Below are 18,536 nucleotides of genomic sequence, written 5' to 3'. Positions count from 1 at the left end.
GTTCTGTTTATTATTTCTGTTCATACCACAATAATAGCAGATTTACAAAGCTCAGTATTGATATACTGTAAAGTGCCTCAGTGCAAAAACACTTGATGGATCAACGTCAGCTCGTCCTCTGAGCTGAACATCTCTGCTGAAACTGGGTTATAGAAAAGCTGCTGGTAAGTGTTGAACTCAATTCTGAACTCAAATCTTTATAACGTTTCAGAAAACTGAATTTGTTTTGTTTATAAATGTACAGAGTCGCCACTAGAAGGCAGTATAACAATGAGTGTAAAGTTAGTTGAGGAGAAAAGAGAAAACTGTTTGTGTTCTGCTACTTTATTTCTAATGCAGGTTCAGATAATACATTTGGTGATGAGGATATCGATTACAGTTTCTTTACTGGCTCTGTGCTGAAACTGGATTACAGAAAAGCTGCTGGTAAGTGTGCACTCAAATCTGAACTCAATTCTTTAAAACACTTCAGAACATTGTTTTGACTTTGTTTGAATTTCTAAACTGATTTCAGTGTTTGTTAATTACGAATCAGGATGAGATCAGTTTATGTGCTTAATGTGGATGTTACTATGAGCTGCTCTGAATGAACAACAGTTATCTAACTGCTGAGGCTACGACAACTAAAATCCCATATCAAATCCCATATAAGATCACCTCTTTTCTCCTCTACTCACGACATGACAACCTCAAAACATTATTAATTATGAATGTGCCTCCCACAAGTGAGAGGGCTTGATAACCACTTGTGGAAAACACTTTCATCTTTCTGACACTTGCACCATTGTTTTTGCACATTTGCATCTGACACATTTCATATAAAAAATTCAATTAAAAAAAATTAATTTAAAAAACACTGCATTTATGACATGAGCATAGGAGTGGCCTTGACAAACCACCTGTAGAAACTCTTCTCGCGCTCAAAAAATGCTTATGAGCATTCTAAAGTGTGCCAGTATTTTCAGATAAACACACAGAGTAGTTCATGCATGTTTAGAGTTCATTACAGCTCCATATCACTACGCTGAAAAATAACATAATAAGAAACATCTGAACAACATCAGAACTGTGGCTTTAGCTGTGGGAACTGTATTAGCGGAATAATTCTTGGTGGGCTGTTGAATTAGTAGATAATAATGTAATGTATAGACACTCATTATGTAACCACATCACCACCACCGGTGTGCATTGCTGTCTTTTGTCAATTATTCCTTACATATAATTTTTTGTTACCATGTTCAGTGTCTGCATCCTAATATTGCTTTGCTCTTTTATAGTCTGCAAATCACAAAATTATTACATTTTTTTTCAAATGTTCAGCATTGATGTGTTGAGTAAATTATTTAAAATTTTTGTGTTTTTCATCCTTATCTAACAGGACTTAAAAATAACATGTTTATGAGGACCACTTGAATTCTGGTGAAAATTTACATTAAATGACATTTTGTACTTATATACTTATATATACAAATGTCTATCTAACAGTTTATATTACTAATATAAACTACCTTTATCTTTGTGGTCATTTTCTGGTATTTGATGAGTCGATGAGAGTTCTTGTCCAATGGGAAAATGCTTCACTCCATTATTCATAACAGTGTATACCGCTTTCCTATGACAGGTGATTAACTGTTGTGTTATTCTTTAAAACGACAGGGGGCGGTCAAAAGCAACCCACCGTAAAATCAGATGGAGAAGTAGGAAGTTTCCGGAACTACATCATATCATTAATATAATTTAATATTTTTAAACGAATTATATTTATAAATTATAATACGATTATAAGGATTTTTATAACCATTCAAGATTTTTTAAATCAAACTTTGATGCATCTCTTGCTTTTGTTCTTATCTTAGACAGTTTTACCTATTAAAGTTTATTAAAATATTAATGGAAACATGGGTCACTCTACAAATATATTTTATTATGGCAAGAATAAAAGCAAAAAAAGTACACTTACAAAAAATACAGATTTTTTTTTATTATTATTAATTTGTTTTTGTTAGCCATATGTTCATCCACCATCATCACATAGTGACCTGGCCACTATCCTGAGTCTGTCCTACTACTAATATTCAGATGTACGCTGATGACACAGTTCTATATGTTCACGTGAAACTGGCAGCAAATTATTTAACCGAGGCACGAGTTCATGTATCTGATTGGTTGTGTGAATCATATCTTAATTTGAATGCAAGTAAAGCGGTCTGTATGTTTTTCTCACAATCATTGACAGTAACCCATCATCCTGATGTGTGTGTTAAAGGAGAAAAGCTCAGGGTTGTCTCTGATTTTAAATATTTAGGTCTAGTTTTAGATTCACAAGAGACATTCAAAAAATTCCAAAAGCATGCCAATAAGCTCACTAAAATTGTTAAATTTAATCTGGCCAACTTCAGGCAGATACGACCTTACTTGACTAATGAAGCAGCAAAACTTTTTATGCACTCTATGATTTTTTCTCATATTACATATTGTCTTACTAGTTGGTCACACGCTAGTAAAACAGTTCTTAAATCTGTTGAATCACTTTATAAACAGGCACTTAAAGTATTTATTCAGAAGTCTATTAGGTATTATCATTGTAATGTAATACAAAAGCATTATTTGTTGAGCTTTGATGATATTAAATGTTTGGCTGATGCTTGTGTGATTTTTAAAATTTTAAATGGATTTGCTCCACCTCCACTATGCGAGTTTGTGACACAAAAGAACAATAATGGTCAAGCAACACAATCTGTTACCAGGGGAGACTGTGCTGTACAGTTTAGATGTACAACTTTTGCATGATCAGTCTTCTCAGTTAGAGCCAGTCATTTCTGAACACACTTCCTATTGATTTAAGGGGTGCTACAAATTGTTCAACTTTTAAATACAAGTTAAAGCAATGGCTAAAATCAAATCAAGTTTGTAATGATGTGTAATTCTTGTCTAAGATTTTAAGAAATTCTTATTACATGTTTTATCCCTTTGTCATATGTAACTTTTCTGTTTTTGTTTGTGTGATGATGTGTTTTTGGATTTTAGGTTGCCTTTTTAAATCTGGCAGGGGGCAACAGATGAAAATTAGCCCTTGTGGCTAACTCTGGCTTATTTACAGTTTTACTGTTTATTAATGAGCATTCATTCATTTTCTTGTCGGCTTAGACCCTTTTTTAATCCAGGGTCGCCACAGCGGAATGAACCGCCAACTTATCCAGCACGTTTTTACCCATCGGATGCCCTTCCAGCCACAAACCATCTCTGGGAAACATCCACACACACACACACACACATACACTACGGACAATTTAGCCTACCCAATTCACCTGTACCGCATGACTTTGGACTGTGGGGGGAAACTGATCACCCGAAGGAAACCCACGCGAACGCAGGGAAAACATGCAAACACAGGAACGCCAACTGAACCGAGGTTCGAACCAGCGACCTTCTTGCTGTGAGGCGACAGCACTACCTACTGCGACACTGCTTCGCCTATTAATAAGCATTGTCCCTGTTGAATAAAGTTCATTCAAATTCAAAGAAGACGCCATACTAATGAATTATTGTGGGCTAAAGCCAGGCTTTACAGTTGCATTGTCCAACCAGTTGACCATGAGAGTAGACCATAAATGTCAACGTTTTATACATATCTGTGCTTCTGGTGTATTAATTTTAGACTGAGCTTCACTGAAATTATATTACACTACAGTATTTCAACATCAAACAAATACTACTTTTGCATTTTTCACCAACAATAAATGTAGTTGCTTTTATGGCTTTGTGTTATTTATTTTTCATTTTGTGAGTGGATTCTAGAAGCATCACAAATAAGAGTGTTTGCACATTTTCTTGTACTTAATGCGTTTAACAGTTAATGACTATATTTCTAAAGGTTTTAATAATTAAATAGAAAGAAATGATATAGAAATAGTTTTTTAAGTACTGAATATCAGGCTTTATGGATTCTGTGGATGTTACTGCTGTAAAATCGAAATAGCAATCACTACAAGCTATATGGGGCATCTGCAGCCTTTACATCCAGCCAGTTTTATGACCCAGACAGTTTTACACCCCTGTTGTTCCTGATGCGTTTAATAGTGCGTTGAAAGATTAATGGCCAAATAATACAGTTGAAATCGATGTTTCCACTTTATTAAATGTTCATTCATTCATTAATCTTCTGCCGCTTTTCCGGGACCGGGTTCACGGGGGCAGCAGTCTTAGGAGAGAACCCCAGACTTCCCTCTCACTTCCTCCAGCTCCTCCCAGACTTCCCTCTCACTTCCTCCAGCTCCTCCGGGGGGATCCAGTGGTGTTCCCAGGCCAGACGAGAGGCATAGTCCCTCCAGCATGTCCTGGGTCTTCCCCGAGTACTCCTCCAGGTGGGACATGCCTGGAACATCTCCCTAGGTAGGCGTCCAGGAGGCATCTGAAACAGATGCCCGAGCCACCCTAGCTGACTTCTCTCGATGTGGAGGAGCAGCGGCTCTACTCCGAGCTCCTCCCGGGTGTCAGAGCTCCTCACCCTATCCATAATAGTGTGCCTTTCCACCCTTTGAAGGAAACTCATTTCGGCCGCTTGTATCCGAGATCTTGTCCTTTCGGTCATGACCCAAATCTCATGATCATAGATGAGAGTAGAAACTTAGATTGACCGTTAAATTGAGAGCTTTGCCTTTTGGCTCAGCTCCTTCTTCACGACAACGGACCAGTACATTGACCTCATTACTGCTGCCACTGCACCAATCAGCCTGTCAATCTCACGTTCCATCCTTCCTTATCGTGGTGGAGAGGTTTGAGTGCCTGAGTGATCCTATGTTGTCGGGGGCTAATGCCCCTGGTAGTGTCTCCCAAGACAAACAGGTCTTAGGTTACAGGTCAAACTAAGTGCGGTTCAAAAACCCCTTACGAGTTCAACAACATCAAGGACTGTGACGTCGCCCGGTATGGCGCAGCCGGGGCCTGAACCCGTGGAACCCAGCTGGGCTTAGCCCAAAGAAGCGAAGAGGGACCATCCTCCCACAAGCCCACTACTTCCAGGGGAAGCCGTAAGGGGCCGGTGCATTGTGGAACAGGTGGTGGTCGAAGGTTAGGACCACGACAACCCCATCGTCAGGCACAGAAACTGGCTCTTGGGACATTATTAATTGTCTTATTTATAAATATTTTTTTACGGTAAATATAAAAGCTAAGTCAGAAAGTATCATGAAATGAGTTTAAGTATACACATACGATACACTCACCACACTATTTTCAGATGTACAAAAGCCCAATTACAACTGAATTTAGATTTTCCCTCCTCCTTTTTTTGACGCATTAATCAATTATTGTGTTGTTTCAGGCTTCACTGTTCGTGGTCCCTCTGCTCCTCTGTCTGCTCCTCTGGGATCTTCAGTGGTTTTGCCCTGTTATGTTGATGAATCTTTACCAGTGGAGGATCTGGAGGTGGAATGGAGAAGAGCAGACTCAGAGACTCTGGTTCATCTGTATCAAGATGGTGAGAGTCGAGCAGAGGTCCAGCAGCAGGATTATCATGATAGAGCTCATTTCTTTACTGAGGAGATTCAACATGGAAACTTCTCCCTCCGTCTGGACAATCTGACAGCTCAAGATGAAGGAGAACACAGGTGAAGCTGTGGCTCAGATAAAAGTCAGCAATGGTGAGTGAAAGCAACCTAAATTCTGCTGAAAATTCCGATTAAATGAGGTTTGATGTAATGTATGACACTACTGTATTTGTTTTCTTTCAGAGAGTTTGTTAGTATCAGGATCAAATCGTCCTGCTTCTGCATATGTTGGTGAGGACGTGACTCTGAACTGCTCTGTAGACTCTCAAATCTCACCTAAACACATTATAGAGGCTTCATGGAGGAAAACAGATGAAGATGGAGATTTTCTGGTTCCCCTTCGGTTGGGGAACTTCAGTGCCATAGAGTGGATTGATTGAATCCACGAAATGGGAGGATTCGGTTCAGAAGCCGCTTGTCTGAAAGAGTATTGAACGGGCCAATGAATGCAATGAATTGGCAGCGTAAGCTTGCACAGGTGTATTTCATTGCCAATTATCCCAGCATATAAGCACACCTGGAGCGAGCAGACGCCATCCTTTTCGCTTCAGAGACTTTCTGATCGAGTCGATGAGGGTTCCTCCTGCTGTGACAAGCGATTCTGAGCGAACGAGAGCATTCTCCCGGTCCAGAGTGTGTACACGCAGCGGCAGACGGTCGAGCTGGGTTTCTCCCTTGCCTGCGTTCTTTGGGTCCGGTCCTCCAGAGCGGTGCGTATAAAGTTGCAAACTTCACAGAAAGAGCAACACAGTCGTGCAGCACGTCCTTTTCAGGACGGCGCTCCGACTGTGCGTTTCTGGATGCGGTGGTTTCCTGTCCTCGGATGATGGGCACGAGCACTGCGTTGCATGTCTGGGGGGTCCAGCATGTTAATGCGCTGCTCGCGGGCAGTTCATGTCGTCATTGCGATGCCATGACTGTTGCGCAGTAAAGATCGCGGCTAGCCTTTGCAAAAGGGCGAACCACCCCAGTTGTCCCCTGCTCTGCAGCGGGCACTCGGGCAGATCTGAGGGTTTCAGCGAGAGATAATCCGTCGCCCACGGGCCCGCGGACCTCCCGCTCCTCTAAGCGCTCCATCCAAGCTTCGGGCGGGGGAAGCGATCCTTCTAACAGATGGTAGCCCTTACGCCCGATGACACCGGAGACCAGACGTCCACCGCGGCATCGGAGGGTGGGCTTTCATTGTCCGATGATGATCCAGACCCGCTCGCCCCCTTCGGGCTGGTGAGCGCTGTCACTACGGATCCTGAAACGGACATGTTAGCCGTGCTTTCCCGGGCTGCTTTGGCCGTGGGTTGGAGATGGTTTATCCCCCAGCTCCGCGGCCGGACCGACTAGAGGGGCGTTCCCTTCTTCCCGGAGGTGCACAGTAGGCTCACGCGGTCTTGTAAAGCACTTTTTTCTGCTCGTGCTGCGTGTCCCTCCACCCTAACCACTCTTGACGGTGGAACAGCCAGGGGGTATGTGGCGATTCCTCAGGTTGAGCGCGATGGCGGTAAATCCGCGCGGCGCCTCTTCTTGGCGGGGTCCGCCTCGTCTCCCATCCAAAGGCTGTAAGTTATCTACATCCCTCAGAGCTAGAGCTTACATAGCTGCGGGCCAGGCTGCTTCCGCCTTGCATGCGATAGCCACCTACCAGCGCTACCTAGCGCAGGCGCTGGCCGAGCTGCACGAGGGTGGGTCCAACCCAGGCTTACGAGCTTCGCACCGCCGCCGACTTAGCTCTTCGGACTACTGAGTCCGCTGCGTGTGCGTTGGGGAGGACGATGTCCACATTAGTGATCCAGGAGCGCCACCCCTGGCTGATATGCGCGAAGTCGACAAAGTCCGCTTTCTTGACTTTCCCCATATCCCAAGCCATGTTCGGCGACACCGTCTGTGAATTCACCCAGGAATTCAAGGCGGTGAGAGAGCAGTTGGTGGGTGATGTCTTATCGGCGGTCCGTAGCCCGCTCCGCCCGCCGTGCCATTCATACCTGCTCCTCGCCGAAGGCACCCGCCTACGAGAGCTGCTCCGCACACGCCTCTGGCGAAGCGAGCGCGTCGGGCACCTCGGAAGCAGGCAGCCCCCCTGCCCAGAACGCCGCTAAGTCTGGCAACTGACCGCGAAGCGTCCCTGGGACAGGCCATCTGGAGAAGAGGGAACTTGCTCTTTCCCCGCTGGAGGGCGGGGCCCCATTTCCAACGTCACTTTTTACTGCCATGAAAACATTATGAAAGGGCACTTTTCACTTCCCCAGATGTGACAGCCCGAAATCTGCCAGTCTGGGACGCTATGCTTTCTAGCTTGCAGATTCGGTGCGTTTCGCCAGTGGCTCACGAGCGCTGGGAGGACGGTCTCCTTTCTCCCACCCCTCGAACCTCCCCTCCGGAGCTCGGGTTCGGAGTGAGAGCAAATATCTCACCTCCAGCTTTTCCGTGGGACCCGCGAGCTTCCCGGATCAGCACACCCACTCCGCGCTGCCCCACTGCTGGTACGTCAGCGATTGTAGCGATGAGTCCATTAGCGGGAGCTCTGCCTGCCTGGTTAGCAGGGGCCAGCTCTTCGCGGTGGCTCATGCGCACAATCAGACTCGGCTATGCGATTCAGTTCGCGAAACGGCCCCCCAAGTCGCGGGTGTGTATTCACCAGGGTCAGCCCCCTGTCCGCCCCTGTCTTGCGAGAGGAGATTGCTGTCCTCCTGGCGAAGGATGCAATCGAGCTGCTCCCTCCAGCCGAGATGGAGAGCGTGTTTTACAGCCCACACTTCATCGTGCCCAAAAAGAGCGGTGGGTCACGGCCAATCCTAGATCTGCGTGTTTTGAACCGCTGCCTGCACAAGGTGCTGTTCAGAATGCTCACGCAGAAGCGCATCCTCCGGTGCATTCGTCCTCTGGGTTGGTCTGCAGCATTAGACCTGATGGACGCGTATTTCCATGTCTCCACTCTTCCTCGCCACCGTCAGTTTCTGCGGTTTGCGTTTGAAGGTCGAGCTTGGCAATACAAAGCCCTCCCCTTCGGGCTCTCTCTGTCTCCGCGGGTCCTCACCAAGCCCGCGGAGGGTGCCTCAGCGCCCCTTCGGCTCGCGGGCATCTGCATCCTCGATTTCTTTACGACTGGCTGATTTTTGCCCTCTCTCGGAGCAATTGATTATGCACAGAGACAAAGTGCTCTGGCACTTCCACCTGTGGGGGTTTCAGGTCAACCGAGAAAAGAGCAAACTCGCCCCCGTGCAGAGGATCTCTTCTCTCGGGCTGGAGCTGGACTCGGTCACCATGGCAGCGCGCCTCTCCGGAGAGCACGCTCAGCTGATGCTGTACTGTCTGAGAGAGCTCGACAGTAAAATAGTGGTCCCACTGAAACTATTTCAGAGGCTCCTGGGGCATATGGCATCCGCAGCCGCTTCATGCCGCTCGGATTATTCTATATGAGACCACTTCAGCACTGGCTTCACGATCGAGTCCCCAGACGCGCATGGCACGCGCGCGCACACCGAGTCTCGGTTACTTCGCTGTGTCGCCGCGCTCTCAGCCCTTGGAGCGACCCCTCGTTCCTACAGGCCTGGGTGTCTCTAGAACAGGCGTCCAGTCTTGTTGTCGTTTCAGCAGACGCTTCCAACACGGGCTGGGGGGCTGTGCGTTGCAGGCATGCGGCTGCGGACCTGTGGAAAGGTACCCAGTTGCATTGGCATATCGCCTGGAGCTGTTGGCAGTGTTCCTCGCTCTCCACCGTTTTTTTCCGGTGCTGGAGCGGCAACACGTGCTGGTCAGGACGGACAGTACGGCGGCGGTGGTGTATATCAGCCGTATGGGGGGTATGCGCTCTCGCCGCATGTCTCAGCTCGCCCGCCGTCTGCTCCTCTGGAGTCATCCGCGGCTGAAACCGCTGCACGCCATTCATATTCAGGCAAGCTCAACCGTGCAGCCGATGCGCTCTCACGGCAGCCTTACGTCCTGGAGAATGGAGACTCCACCCCGAGTCTGTTCAGCTGATATGGGCGCGATTCAGGGAAGCCCAGATCGATCTGTTGCTTCCCCCGAGATCGCTCATTGCCAGTTGTTCTTTCCCTGACCGAGTGCTCTCGGCACGGATGCACTGGCTTACAGCTGGCCTCGGGGCATGCGCAAATACGCGTTTCCCCCAGTGAGCCTGCTCGCGCAGTTACTGTGCAAGGTCAGGGAGGACGAGGAACAGGTTGCTGGTTGCGCCCCTCTGGCTCAACCGGACCTGGATGTCAGAGCTCTCCCTCGCGATAGCCCTCCCCTGGCAGTCCCTTCGAGAGAGCACCTACTCTCTCAGGGACAGGGCACCACCTGGCACCCTCGCCGATCTTTGGAGATTTTAGACGCGAGGAAGACTTAGGTAACCTCCGATTGCGGTGGCTAATACCGTCACTCGGGCTAGAGCCCCCTCCCCGAGCGCGCCTATGCCCTGACGTGGAGTCTATTCACTGAATGGTGTGTCTCTCGCTGAGAAGACCCCCGTAATTTGCCAGATCAGCGTTGTGCTTTCTTTACGCCGAGAGAAGTTGGAGAGCAGGCTGTCGCCCTCCACACTCAAGGTTACGTGGCTGCCATCTCTGCTCTCATAACGCGGTGGCTGGCAGCACCGTGGGAACGCATAACCTCATCATCCGGTTCCTCAGGGGCGCTAAGCGAATTAATCCACCCCGCCCCCTCTCATGCCCTCCTAGGATCTCGCCTTGCTACACAAGCCGCGTCAGATCCCTTCGATCCTCGACTCAGTATCTTTCTGTCCCTGAAGACAGCTCTGCTGGTCGCGTTGAAATCGATTAGAGGGTCGGGGACCCGGAGGCATTTTTCGGTCAGTGACTCGTGCCTGTAATTGGGCTGGCTTTCTCTCACGTCCTGAGACCCCGCCCGCGATATGTGCCCAAGGTTCCTACCACTCCGTTTTAATACGAGGTAGTGAGCCTGCAAGCGCTGCCCTCGGAGGAGGCAGACCCAGCCCTTCTTTATTGTCCAGTTCGCGTTTTGCGTATTATCCGGACCGCACTCAGAGTTTAGATCATCTGAGCAGCTCTTCGTCTGTTATAGCGGTCGGCAGCAGGGAAGTGCCGTACCGAAATAAGTTCCCACTAGATTGTGGATGCCTTTCTTTCACTATCAGAGCCGAGATGAGCCGCGTCCCCCGAGAGCGCGTGCGCACTCCACTCGGAGCTTCGCATCCTCTCGAGCGCGCGCACGCGGCGCCCCTCTTTAACAGACATCTGTAGAGCTGCGGGCTGGGTTACACCCAACACATTTTGCAAGGTTTTACAATCTGCGAGTGGAGCCGGTTTCCTCAAGGGTATTAGGTAACCCTTGGTGATTGAGGAAATTCGGTAGGGTGTTGAAACACGCTTGCTACGCCATTCTCTCTAACACGGAGGTACGTGCGCCTTTTTATCTGTCAGTAAAGTTCCCCGTCAGGTGAGCCCTGCAGATTCCTCCGTGGCCCCCAGCACTGAATCAGCGGAGGAGTCACTTGCTGGCCCACTACGTTGTAGGTCTGCCCGCTGGTCAGCCTGCGTTTTGGGTAAAGGTGCCTGCTATGCGTGATCCCCACTAGGCGATCCCATATGCTTATTCCGCCACGGTTAAGTCCCCCCCCCCGGGCGGACCCGTGTCTTCCCTCCCCGCTAACCACTCTTTTGCTATGCGTACTCCCCCTTTTTAGGGCTAGTCCATATGTAAATTCTGCCATCTATCCCCCCTTGGGTAACGGATGAACTCCGCAGCGTCCTCCCTATCGGGATTGCACGCTTCCCAACGTACTGTCGTATTTTCCTAGAATTATCTAGATGCTCACGACTTCCCAAAAATATATCTAAATCCGTAAAACTTCTGTTGAAGTAGGATAAATTAGGGCCAGGGACACGTTGGAGGACCGAGCCTCCCATGATGTGGGTGCGTCACGCTTGCTTGACAATCCCCTCATCGGGGGCGTTGGTAAGGTGCAGTCATTATGGCGCTTTCCATACTTCTCCCATTTCGTGGATTCAATCAATCCACTCTATGGCACTGAAGTTCCCCAACCGAAGGGGAACGTTCGAGGTTACAGAAGTAACCCTTCGTTCCCCGAGGAGGGGAACGGAAGTGCCATACTCCGTCGCCATAATGACTGTCCCTTAGCTGTTTGAAAGTCTCTTCAGCTTAAAAGGATGGCGTCTGCTCGCTCCAGGTGTGCTTATATGCTGGGATAATTGGCAATGAAATACACATGTGCAAGCTTACGCTGCCAATTCATTGCATTCATTGGCCCGTTCAATACTCTTTCAGACAAGCGGCTTCTGAACCGAATCCTCCCATTTCGTGGATTCAATCAATCCACTCTATGGCACTTCCGTTCCCCTCCTCAGGGAACGAAGGGTTACTTCTGTAACCTCGAACGTTCTGCTGTATCAAAACAACAAGACTTTACCAGAGTCATCAGTTGAACAATTCAGAGGCAGAGTTGAGTTCATCACTGCTGAAATCCCCAAAGGAAACTTCTCTCTCAGACTGAAGAGTGTCAGAACTGAGGATAAAGGAGTTTACAGGTGTCAAGGGTTTGCTGGAGATTTATCAGCCAATGCAACTGTAGAGCTGGAGGGACTGGGTAAGGAACAAAAACAGTGAATATGCTCTAAATTTAAATGACAAACTTGCTAAAAAATAGTGACACTTTGCCAATAGCATTTATCATTACACATTTCGTCACCTTATAATTATAAAGTTCTATCAGACAATTTTTGTCAAAATTGAGTTATTGACATTCTTATTTTTTTATAAGTTTACAATTTAATGATTAACAATTGTTAATACAATTTAACACGTTTTCTTTCAAAAACAAATGTTACACACATACTGTTTGCTTTATGGAATGCAAAAACTTTGAAGCTCAATATCTCAAAGCCATTCAGAACGCAGATAAAACCTTATAATTTTAAGATGACAGTTTGTCTCTGTCTTTGCCTTCAGAAGTACACTCATAGGGTTTATTGGTCATAAATGACCCATGCATTATTTTAACAGCAGAAAAACCCTTAATCATTTTTTTTTAAATGTTGACATTTGGTTATTTTTTTTTTAAATGACCCCAACATTAGGTTAAAAAGATGTGTTGTTTTTTCATGATAAGGCTGTACACCCTTTACTTTAGTCAAAAATGAGAAACACTAATGAAATACTGCACACTGATGAGGGAAACCCTGGACGTTCACAGAGTTTGCGATAAAAATGAGGTTGATTCTTCATGCAATTTGAGGACTGAAATGAAGTTTAGCTGCTTTATTTTAGAGGTTTAGTAAAGATGGGTCATTTTTACTCAGAGGTCAAATGGCATAGACAGATTTCTAAGACTACAGAAGGGTTGAAACAAAGTCACTTTAGAGAAATTCATTATACTCGGTCGGTGGCCATCTTTGAAATGCCTCTCGGGCAGTATGCTCAGGCATTCTGTCTGAATGGGGAAACATCAAATTCTCAAACTACTCGTCAAGCTTACGATTAAATTTCACATTACGGATAACCAATAAAATTAAAGAACCGTCTGTTTAGTTTAATTTCAAAATGTTCGTACAGAAAGCTTAGAATCACCAAGAGGCGACACTAGAGTTGCACAATTAATCGGAAAAAAGATCGCATCTCGATTCGACCCCCTAGACCAGGGGTGTCAAACTCAATTCCTGGAGGGCCGAAGCCCTGCATAGTTTAGTTCCAACCCTGCTCCAACACACTTACCTGTAGGTTTCAAACAAGCCTGAAGGACTTAATTAGTTTGATCAGGTGTGTTTAATTAGGGTTGGAACTAAACCGTGCAGAGCTGCGGCCCTTTTGGAACTGAGTTTGACACCTGTGCTCTAGATGATCTTTTCTATGATTTTGCCATTCATATTTTCAAGTTCAGTTGGAAAGAAAAGGCAAGCGCACAAGTCTTCACACTGTTTTATATACGCTGCTCAGTGACATGGACACCTCCAAATGGTTGAAAAAGTCACATACTGTATTCATAGAGTATAATTCACCCAAAAATGTCATTTCTGTCTTCAGAGTGATGTATTTGCGGCCGCAATCACACGGGACATGAGCTGCTGACCGTGAGGTGTTGCACAGAGAGGGCGGGCATGACAAATATCTCATTTTTACCAGTGAATAAATCTTCTAATGATGTTATCAATGACAGATTGCAAGCACATGTCTCAAACACAGTAGTTCAACATCAGAATTATGAACAGTTGTATTGAGATGTCATCACTTTACTCTACATTAATGACCAGGACAAATTTAAAGTCTGTTCAAGTCCACCATTCAAAGTCTATTCAATATTGAGCCTTTTAACCAACAGTAGACCTACACATAATATTATTATTGTTGTGTTCGGCTGCAATATCCTCAACACACAATGTCTATCTAACATAAAAATGAATTACTTTACAAGAATTAACAATCAAAACAGTTAAATTACTGTAGACAATATCATGACAAATAGAAACAGTCGTTTCCTCCTCTTCAGCATCAATAATTCCGCTCAAAAGACGGAGAGAGGGAGGTCTTCATGACCTATGATCTGTTTTTTGTGTGTCTCCTGAAAACAAAGTTAAAATAGACAGACAAAGAGAGGAGCAAGGACACTGAACATTCTTACATAAAGCAGTGTATTTAACCTATTCATTAGTTAAAATCAATTCAAAGTTAAATACTCATTCAAATAATCAAGTAATTATATTTGATAAAACTAATGAGAAACAGGACGATGAGAAAAGGATAATCGTTGATCCATGCTGAGACGGATTGGAAGGTATAAATCCGAATCCTTCAGTGGCTAAATAATAATAAATATTTATGTTTGGTGTGGTCAGAGATAAATTTGATAAATCCTTCATTTTGAGCTCTGGAAAGTGATGTGAAATAAAACTAATTGTAATACGACACTATGAAACCATAATCCATGTGCTCATGCTCAAAAAGTGAAATGAATGAGGAGGCATGTGGACGTAACGCAAAATCTAATTCAAGTCATTTCAGCATGTTAAAGTCATATTTGTGCATATTAAATATATTTTCCCAACAACAAAATTGTGACTAGTGAAAATGCTGAGTGGCTAGTAATGTTGGAAATCTACTTGCCACAGTGGCTGGTGATCAAAAAAGTTTGTCAAGCCCTTGTTATGATAGTTATGAGTGTTATGACTGATAACGCACCTAAGTCATCTTTTTGCGTAATCTTTTTGCATTTACACCTCTGCATGTGGATTTGGGAAGCTTTTAAATTTGGGTAGGCAAAATCCAGGTGGAAATCCCAAAATAACAGCAGAGATTAACTGGTTACAGCCATGCTTAGTGAAAGTAACATCATTGTCATCGTCATCATCATCATCATCATCATCATCATATTATATAAACTTTAGATTTGTCGACCTGCAAAACTCGCTGCATACCGACATCTCTGAACAAAAGTCTGTTACTCCTGTTTCACGGTGCATTAGCGGCGCATGTTTTATCGGCGTGAATGCAAACAACCGGGATTCACTAAGGGGTAAAGGCAGTGAATCAGCTACGTCAGTGACACCACCAACAATTTAGTGGCTGCATTTTATTTATTTATTGAATTATTGTGAATTTACATAAGTACATTTAAATTAATAATGGCAACAGCAGAATCATATTGGCTTGGCCAGAGTTTATCCAGAGGTGCCTGTGGCCACCCCTTGGGAGCGCCCCTGTCTCTACTCGTGGCTTCAGTCTGATAATTTCTTATCATAAAAAGTATGCCCACTAAATTCAGGCTTATTATGCCAAACACTCCTATTAACTTCCAATTATTCCAGAATTTCATTTCCACACCTTAAGCACTTTATCAAAAGAGGTGTGGTTATTTATTTATTTTATTCAGTTATTGTTATTTAGCAATATAATTCAAATAAAAATTTTCAAGATAAAAATTTTTATAACAATCGATCAAAGGGGAATCAAAACCCGTGAAAAATATGCTCCAATGAAAAATTAAAGTACCAAAATATCAGTAAACTCTAATGTCAAAACTTGTACACTGATTAAAATGAGGAATTCAAAATTCTAACATTATAGGTTATCAGTGACTCTATTTTTCTTTTTAAGAACGCTGTTCTTTGTCCCTCTTCTGTGATAGCACACTTCCTCGTTGTCATCTGTAGGCCTGCACTACTATCAGGTTGCTTCCATGCATTGAGGTTACTGCGTGTTCAGCTCCTACCCCAATACATGCTTGCACTCCCTATTTAGTCAGACGTCCCCTCTTGGCATGAGGGCAGCGGGTCAATCATTTGTTGATGCTATCTGGCCCAATTATGAGTTATTAACTTGGCTGAGGCTTGACCCAGATATGGTCCATTTTTGGCCCTTGTCTGGAAGCCAGGCTTGGTTCTGTCATGTACCGTAATTCAATGCGGCATGTGGGCCAAGCAAATCTGATTGTGTGGGCCAGAGCTGGGCCAGTGAAATTTTGCTATGTGGGAAGAGTAGGAACCAACAAAGACAGAAAACTAAATTGTGCAACACAGGATTTGGTAACATTCTCAAATCAAACCTGATTAAACACTGTATTGTATAACTGCAGTCGTCACTATTTGAAGTCGATCAAATGGTTTTCAGAATTGTTTTAAGGCAAGAGAAGATGATTGATTTAGGACAACTCTGGTGAAAGTTTTTGATCCACTTCAGATGTTGACGTCTGTATTGTGTTTCTTGTGATTTCTTCATGTAAAGATCAGTTGCTTTACATTCAATTGATCCTAAAAATGGTTTGTTTATTTAAAAATGTGTTGAATATATTGTACAATGTACTTTATTTACAGATATTTTGTAAATGTGAGTTGATCTTTGAGTGTTTTATGAGATAACTGAACATGTTTTGTAAATATTTGTGGATATTGCCTGTTTTGTGTTTGTCAGTTCTGATTATCACTCCACATATTGTTTACTGTTTAAGCTAACAGTGAAGTTTATCAGAACTGACTGCCAAATCTGTTCAACAACAGTATATGTGCATTTCAAATGAGCATCAGTTTTGTAAAGTGTTGGAATAAGTTCATGTAAGTGCAGTTCAGTATGTTGACTGTATAGACATGAAGACTTTAAATAAGAAAATAAAGCTGTTACATTTATCTTATTTGTCTTTAGTTTCTTAATTTCTGTTCATACCACATTAATACTTAGCAGATTTACTAAGCTCAGTGATGAGATAATGCAATGTGCCTCAGTGCAAAACACTTGATGGATCCACATCAGCTCGTCCTCTTTTCATAATCTGTGCTGAAGCTGGATTATAGAAAAGCTGCAGGTAAGTGTTGAACTCAATTCTGAACTCAATTTTTGATAACATTTCAGAAAACTGCATTTGTTTCGTCTTCAAATGTATTAAACAGCCACTAGAGGGCAGTGTCTAACAGCAAGAGTGAAGTTAGTAAAGGAAAGAAAAGAGAAAACTCTTCTGCTGCTTATTTTTGGCTGATGAACATTGTAATGTGTTCCATTATTCTTATATAAGCAGTTAAAGTAGTTCTAGCAGGTTTTGAGCGCATTATTCTGTAAAGAAATTACATATCTGTATAAATTTTGGTATTAATGGTAACTGTTAATAATGATATTAATCTTTAATATTCCTCAGATTTTTATGACACTGTTATTAACTTCAATAGTTTTACTGTATAAACCTCTACACTCAAAGCAAATTGTTGGCTTTAATTTTGTCAGCAGGTTCCACATGACTGAATTAAGTTGCAGTTAAGTTACGTTTTTAGTAAACCGAAGTTAATTACGTAAAGCGAATGCATTTTTATAGGTTTAGTCAATTTAACCTTGTCAATTTAAAGTTACACAAAGTTATGTGTAATAAAATGAAATGACACTGAAAAAAAAAGTTTTGAACATGTGAAGAAAGGGAGGTTTAAAAATGCAGTGAAAGCCCAGACAGCAGCTGGCATCTCTCAGTAGTTCTTCAGCAACCCTCTGCCCTTCCCCAGTGTAAATGAATATCAGCTGCTTCGGTCCAACATCTACTATTAGCAGCAGGATGAAGATGAAACCAGGTTGGATACTTCAGAACAATGATCCAAAACAGCCAAGAAAACTTTCAAATGCTCTGAGAAAGAAAATCAAGCTGTGGAATGATGACCGAACCATCAAGATTTTGAGTCTGTTGAAGTCTGTGAGAAACTCACACCGGAGCAATGCTTGTGGCTTCATTCTTCACATGAGAGGCGTCTTTAAGCTGTCCTTATAAAAAAAAGAGTTTTATATAAAGTATTAAATACATTTCAGCACTTTCTCCTTCTGTCATTCCATTATACACAACTAATTTCTCAGATTTTATTTTTATTTTTTTTTGATTGTACTGTTTGGGTTTTCTCCAAAATCTGCTTAAAATCCATGTCAACAGCTCCTCTAGAAATATTATTCCTAGGAAAAAAATCAAGATGAGCTCAATACTTATTTTCCTACTGCTTATGGTGGGTCACTGATTTGTTTGTATATAATACTTTGTGAAATTAGCATTAGTGAAATGAATCAAAACACTTACCTGAAACACACACACACACACACACACACACACACACACACACACACACACACACACACACACACACACACACACACACACACACATTACTTAAATCATATAAATATTTGTAAATACTGTACTATATTGACCAGCATTTGCAATATATTTTATTCAACTACAAAGAAAAAAAAAACATTAATAGAAACAGCAGTGTAAATATGCTCATAATTCAAAGATCAAGTCCAGCAATTTCAAATTGTAAATAAATAAATGAACAAACAAACATTAAAATGTATAATATTGACACATCTGTGTGTATCTGACATTTTGGCAATGTACAGGGTCTACAGAGGCTGATTTATTGTGATATTAATTTTGTTGAAATTATTTATTAATGGTGTAAACAACTTTATCTATTCTAACAGGTAGAATTCGTACAAGGTAAGTGTGTATGTTCACTCAACACAGCTCTTATGTGTGCATGA

The 18,536-nt window shown here is 43.5% G+C and overlaps 1 protein-coding gene and 1 long non-coding RNA gene across 2 annotated transcripts in view; one reads left to right on the top strand and one right to left on the bottom strand.

Annotated features, from left to right (window-relative positions):
- LOC141381140 (uncharacterized) overlaps positions 1–18,536 on the bottom strand; it is a 686,936-nt gene that overhangs the window by 51,587 nt on the left and 616,813 nt on the right. The gene's annotated exons all lie outside the window — the stretch shown is intronic.
- The window catches only part of si:ch211-190o19.1, a 491,573-nt gene that overhangs the window by 286,449 nt on the left and 186,588 nt on the right, over positions 1–18,536 (top strand). The window lies entirely within an intron of this gene.

Source organism: Danio rerio, chromosome 3, assembly GCF_052040795.2.
Source record: "Danio rerio strain M-AB ecotype USA chromosome 3, GRCz13ab, whole genome shotgun sequence".
Lineage (NCBI taxonomy): Eukaryota > Metazoa > Chordata > Actinopteri > Cypriniformes > Danionidae > Danio > Danio rerio.
The sequence above is the reverse complement of the archived record's forward strand: the minus strand, read 5'-3'. Positions and strand labels throughout refer to the sequence as shown.